The 7110-nt window shown below is 35.0% G+C and overlaps 1 pseudogene; it reads right to left on the reverse strand.

Annotated features, from left to right (window-relative positions):
• Nucleotides 1-2459: 2459 nt before the first annotated feature.
• LOC133065761 (U4 spliceosomal RNA) lies at nucleotides 2460-2580 on the reverse strand (annotated as a pseudogene).
• Nucleotides 2581-7110: the final 4530 nt, after the last annotated feature.

Genomic DNA, 7110 nt, shown 5'->3' on the forward strand with positions numbered 1-7110 from the left:
CCTACAATATAGCACAGGGAACTATATTCAATATCTTGCAACAAGCTATAATGGAAAAGAATCTGAGAAATAATATATGTATATGTGTGTTCGTGTGTGTGTGTGTGTATAACAGAATCACTTTGCTGCACACTTGAATACAACCTTGCAAGTTAACTATGCTTCAATAAAAATCATTAAAAACATAGTATGCAAAGTTATTATAAGTCAATTTGTAATGAAAAATCTTGAATATATTCAAACCCACAGCTTTGTTTTTTGGCTTTAATTTATCGTATTTAAAAGTCTCTACTCAGGTTGGTTGTGTAAAAATGAACAAAGACCAACCAAACAAGAACAGAGGCTGTTTATTCAGGGCTTGCTGTAGTAAGAGTCAGCCAACACCATACTTGCATTAGAGGCTCATAGGCAACAAAAGAGTGAGATAACTTGATGCTGGACAAAGGTCAAGATTACAGATGCCTTGACTGGAGGTTTTTGGCATGGAGTAGCTGGAGGTGGGCAGCAGGATATCTTAGCGATCAATTTGAGTCTTGAAAACCAGGGCAAATAAAATAGGGCATAGGTGTCATTGACTCAGTTCTCACATTTTGGCACTGATTGCTGATTGTGGTTTGGATTCCTGGACTGGTTGCTGCAAAAGTTCTGGGTCAGAATTTTGCTCTTATATATAATCCAGCCACTGCCATTTGTACATTGACTATCTATTTCACTTCTAATCCCTTCCATGGATGCTAAGCACTTTAGACTCATCAAAACCTTCAAAACTCAATGAAATTTCAATGCTAAATTTATGCTAAAATCGTTTTCATATACAGTGATGCTGAAGTAAAAAATCAACTATAACTAAATAATTTGAAAAATCACTCAGTCACTGAACTAGAGAGTGATACACGATTTAATCTCCTGAATTTTGGGCATATCTCAATGTATATAAAAATATGTGTGTATTTATTTTTCGTCCATCCTAAAGGAGATCAGTCCTGGGTGTTCATTGGAAGGACTGATGCTGTAGCTGAAACTCCACTACTTTGGCCACCTCATGAGAAGTGTTGACTCATTGGAAAAGACCCTGATGCTGGGAGGGATTGGGGGCAGGAGGAGAAGGGGTCAACAGAAGATGAGATGGCTGGATGGCATCACCGACTCAATGGGCATGAGTTTGAGTAACCTCCGGGAGTTGATGATGGACAGGGAGGCCTGTGTGCTGCGGCGATTCATGGGGTCGCAAAGAGTCGGACACGACTGAGCGACTGAACTGAACTAAACTGATATTTTTCGTCATAAAGTTTAATATCACAAAAACTTTTTATTCAGCAAATGCTCCCTTTGTTCATTAGCAATAGACTCATTAAATCATCACAACTAATGCTTTAATTTTTTTCTCTGTTCTTAGAAAATGAATAATAAAGGAGGCAATCAATGCCATTTCTTTCATAGGCAAAACCTAACCTATCATTGGAGACTTTAAATAGTACAATGGGCTTATAACAATACCTTCTGATAAGAATCCAATCACCCTTTTTGAAATATAAGTAAAAAGCAAAAAAAATATACAAAACAGCCATTGATTTAATAATTTGATTAGCTTAGTTTCTTTCTGGGTTTTCTAGGTAGAAAAATGAATTTGTAAAAAAAATTAGGGAACGCACTCATATAAGTAAAACAACAGCCCTTGAACCACTGGATATCTAATAATTATAGTCTACTTTAGTCTTCAGTGATTTTAATATTTTTATTTTATTCAGTTTTCAGTGAGTTAAATACTTGTGGTTAATAGGTACATACTGTATTTGGTACTGGATTTATAGAGAGTCATATGATGAACTGGGGAATGTTTTGAGTGAGATGCCACTGGTGCTTCATTCTATTCAATTAATATTTAGCAACTATCAGAGGTGCTAGATTATTGTAACATGAGACAGATAATCACCATCACTAGTGTTCTAAAGTAATTTTCAATTTGTGTGGATACTTTGTGTGTGTATACCTATAATAGATACTAGATCATGCATTAAAATGTATAATTATATGTTATATTGCAAACCAATCATGTCATATATATGTAATTTCAAATCATGTGCTTGGTGAATGTTTACCCTTTGCCAACTTCTATGCTAGGTGCTGGCGAAATGATTATATAGAAGATACAAAGAATTCCTCACAGAGGTAACAGTTAGTGAAGAAGATCTCAAACAAACATACTGAAACGTATATGTTAAAGTTGTGTCATGCTTGGATATACAGCAAGGTATTATAAATGTTGACTGAGTTGAATCTTGAGAGAAATTTCCAACACATTAACAAAGGAAGGAATATTTCAGGGAATACTATTAGACCTTTCCTTTATGTTCATAGATATTTCTCATAACCTTATTATCTTGAAATTTTACAAAGATCTTTAACAATAAACTATCATTCTCAGTAACTGGTATCTTATAAAATTATGTGTAGAATTTTTTTTTCTAAAACTGAAAAAAAATTATGTTAAAACAAAGATATTACACCCTCTGTTTCAATTAGCAATAATCACGCCTCAGATAAACCTCATTGGCTACGATACTGTCACTGTGCAAAGCTTATACCCTCTGTTTCAAAGTTCTTCGATGATCACAAGTTCATTCCTCTTTGGTTAATTCATAGGAAGGAGTTAGAGACAGATGGGTTTTATTACCCTGTTGACAGACAGACTTTATTCTGGTCACAGGTAACAAACAAGAATAGAATCTGAAGGTCAACTTCTCATTCCAATTATGTTCTACCTTGACAAATATTTAAGTTTTATGCCACCTTTGTGACTCAGCCTTTGGTCTTCTAGGTCTCATGGTTTAGAAGTGAGCAGTTTTACAAACAAGTCAGGGCAATCACGCTGTGCTGGACTTAGTCGCTCAGTCATGTCCAACTCTGCGACCCCATGGTCCGTAGCCTGACAGGCTCCTCTGTCCATGGGGATTCTCCAGGCCAGAATACTGGAGTGGGTAGCTGGTCCTTTCTCCAGAGCTTCTTCCCAACCCAGAGATGGAAGTCAGGTCGCCTGCACTGCAGGAGGCTTCTTTACCGTCTGAACCACCAGGGAAGATGTGATAATAAAATTTGTACAAAGTATAAAGAAGGGAGAGAATGTTATTTGCAGGCAAGTTGCAAGCAGTCTTAAACTGCTCTTTTATTATCTTAGGTAGGTTCTGAATTACACAGAGAACTTTGCAAGACAAAGAAAAGGGGAAGACTGTATTCAAGACAGCAATAATAGTGTCTATAAAATCTCAAAGGTAGGAAAACAAGCACTTTTCATATTCATTAGTGTCTAGTGCAGCAGACAATGAAGGTAATGGTGACCTTCATTCACATTTGACATGTGAAAGAGATTGAGCATTGGCTCCTATCTTTGCCAATGACTAGGTATGTGAACTTGCACAAAATTGTTTAGTCTCATTGAATCCCAATTATATACTAGTGAATGGGGATAATACAATGGAGTCATTGATAAGATTGAAAATGCTAACATGCTGTAGGCTGTATGTACAAAACCTGAAATTTAGTGCTGCATTCTCCACCACTGTCAATACAGTTATAAAAGCATCTCCTTTTATGATTCATAGGTAATAATACAAATAAAACTAACTGCCTAGATAGATAGCTAACAAAATATCTTCCTTGATAATTATATATATATATATATGTATTCATACTAACATTAGTGATATTGACTAAGGGCGTGAAGTGAAAGTGTTAGTCACTCAGTTGTGTCCAACTCTTTGTGACCCTATGGTCTGTATCCCACCAGGCTCCTCTGTCCATGGGATTTCCCAGGCAAAAATACTGGAATGGGTTGCCATTTCCTTCTCCAGGGTTTGAACTTACATTTCCTGCATTGCAGGCAGATTCTTTACCATCTGAGCCAACAGGGGTTTCCATAACAAAAGCAGATTTATTGTTCTCCAGTTGCTAACATTGCTTTCATCTATGAATAGCTGTCATTCACAGAAGGCAATTATATTTTCTAAATCCCGTTTCAATTAACAGTATCCAAAATATGGGGGAAAGAATGAAACTTAATATGAAGTTAATCTCCTTGTCATAGGAAGTCCTATAAACCATGGTCAGGCTCTAGGCTTCCCAGAGTCAAGGCTGTGACAGGTTTTTGTATTTCCCCAAGAGTTGGGCACTTTAAATATGCTAAAAATTATTTTTTGTTGTTGTTTAGTTGCTAAGTTGTGTCCAACTCTTGCAACTCCATGCCACCCAGGCTCCTCTGTCTATGAGATTTCCCAGGCAGGAATACTGGAGTGGGTTGCGATTTCCTTCTCCAGAGGATGTTCCTGACCAAAGTATTGAACATCCATCTCCTGCATCAGCAGGTGGATACTTTACCACTGAGCCACTAGGGAAACCCCAAAACTATTCAGGCCGTGCTAAATGAAGAAGCTTGCATTGCTATAGACATTTTTCAAGCTACTTTATAAAATATTAGGTATGTATTAGGAAATCACATGTATATTGGATGCTATGATTTTTTTTTTAATGAATACTGATGTGCTTTGTTAAAGCTCACCGATGCGATTATTAATTTGTGCTCTGATGAGAAAATTTATCTCCCATATGCTCAGGATATAATTTCATACATTTACAGTAAGAATGATTTAAATTAATAAATTAGCATTCATTAGTAAATAATAAAGTTCTAATCTGCAGATTGCTACTCTCAAAATAGTTCACAAGTAAATTTCTATCTATAAAATATTTAATCTAGTAAGCTAACTCTATAATATGCTTTCTCAAAACACAATCACCTCTTCCAGGGAGTCAGTTCAACATTTTCACTAAGTAAACAAATATTAATTAAAAACCTATTCTGGTTCAGACACAGTTCTAGATGTACTAACTTAGGGATTAAGAGTAAAGACTCTGGAGCCAGGCTGATTGGCATCAAATTCTTCTCAGCAATTTACTGGATTTTATGATCTTGAGGAATTCACTTATTTTCTCCATACAGTTTTTCAACCTTAAAATACTGATAGCAATTATAATACGTGCTCATAGTGTTATTAGAAATAAATTAGTGAGCACATGTTAGTGTTTATATCACGTTAGTGTTTAAAAACACTTCAAATATATTTGAATATTAAATGTATATGCAAATATATGTTTGAAGTGATATTACTTATACATCATAAATATATACAACTATATATGCATATAAATGTGTATATATAAACATTTGTCATTTAGAACAGTGACTAAAATATATCAAGAACAAAACTGCCAAGTGCATTCTGCTATTACTAATGATGATTCAGTAGTGACAGAAAAATAACACCTGTGTTCAAGGATCTTACACACTGTGGAGAAGAAGAAATAAATAAACAAGTATAATAGAAAATTCTCTATAAATATTATGCCAAGAATCAAAACAGAGCCACTTGGTAGGGAGAGAATAGTTACATACTTTCAGTTCAGTCCTTCAGTCCTCTACCACTCTGAGACCTCATGGACTGCAGCATGCCAGGCTTCCCTGTCCATCACCAACTCCCAGAGCTTACTCAAACTCAGTTCCATTGAGTTGGTGATGCCATGCAACCATAAAGTTACATACTTTAGGCTGAGTTACTAGAGCAACCTTATCTGGAAGGAAGACATTCAAGCTGAAATCTAATCACAATAAGTTCGCTAATTTCGTACACTACTCATGCGTCAGTGGAAAACTTCTGGAGCATTCAGAGTTGGAGGAGAGAGAGGAACAGAGCTGTGAACAGACTTTGTGTAGTAAAATACTTGAGTTGCTATGTGGAAACTTGAGGGAGGCAGCTGTGGAAGGACGGGTAGATTAGACCAAGGAGGTAACATCAGTGATCTAGACAGGCAGACAAATTTAAGATACATTTGCAACTTCAGTGGACATTCTTTGTAGAACACTCTGAATCCATTTCTTTAATTAGGATATTTTGTAAGAATATAAAACAAGTAGACAAAGGCTAAAACAGAAACATTCATGAGACCTAAATAAATCAGAATAATCTTCAAACATTTTATTTTGATCTACTCAGTTACATGTTAACATATCATAGATAGGTCAATTATATATGTCATTTGAAAACATGCAAATCAGTCTATCCTAAATAGTAAATTACAATTCTAAGGGGAAAAATCACAGAGAATTCCAGGTATCTACACAACACAGAAGGAAAAAAATTACAAGAATTGCTAAGATAATTCTTAAGAAGAAGAATATAAGATTTTGTGTATCCTTTATCCAGGTTCTTCCAATGGTTATGTCTTATATAATTATAGTACACTATCAAAACCAGGAATTTGACATTAGAATGTGTGTATAGTTATATCTATTTTAATTATGTGTGTAGATGAATGATTTCATTGCCACATTCAATATACAGTAATATTCCATCAATACAGAGCACACATATGTTAACACCCATAGATCCTACTAGTGGTACCTACATACATGTTCCTGGCAGCACTACTTTGGTTGTTTTGCACAATTTTGATATGTGTTTTTCAATTTTCAATAAGTTCAATGCCTTCTTTGAGTCTCATTCTGGCACCTGTAGATTATTTAGAAGTGGGCCAATTAGTTCCAAGTGTTTGAAGACTTTTCCTGTTATTTATTGATTTCTGGATGGATTTCATTATGTTCAATTTGAAATAACCTTTGTACAATTCAATCGTTTCAAATTTGTTGAGATTTTATGTTTTAGGGTGGCATCTCTCCTGGTATATATCTGGAGGTGCTGAAAAATATGTATTCTTTAATGTGACATTGTTTAATGTCACAAAATCACCCTCAATAAACAAAAAAAGTAATGTCACTTATTTCAGAATCTCCTTTATTCCATTTTAGCAGTCCCTTCTCCAAAACAGGAAGTAATACCATTCACAGGATCATATTACAAAACTAAAAAAATAAAATAAAACAATCTATCTTTTGCCAATCTGCTCATCTTTTATGTTCTTGCTTTCCCAATCCCATTCCTTCTTTTTTATAATAGAAAATTCAAAGTTATGGTCAACTTCTTAGAAATGTGCTAGGCTTACGTCTTCTACTTTCCTTTCTCTTTTCTTGGGTTTTATTTGCTTTCAGCTGTTATCCATCAA

The sequence above is a fragment of the Dama dama genome, chromosome 11 (genome assembly GCF_033118175.1).
Source record: "Dama dama isolate Ldn47 chromosome 11, ASM3311817v1, whole genome shotgun sequence".
In the NCBI taxonomy this organism is placed as follows: domain Eukaryota; kingdom Metazoa; phylum Chordata; class Mammalia; order Artiodactyla; family Cervidae; genus Dama; species Dama dama.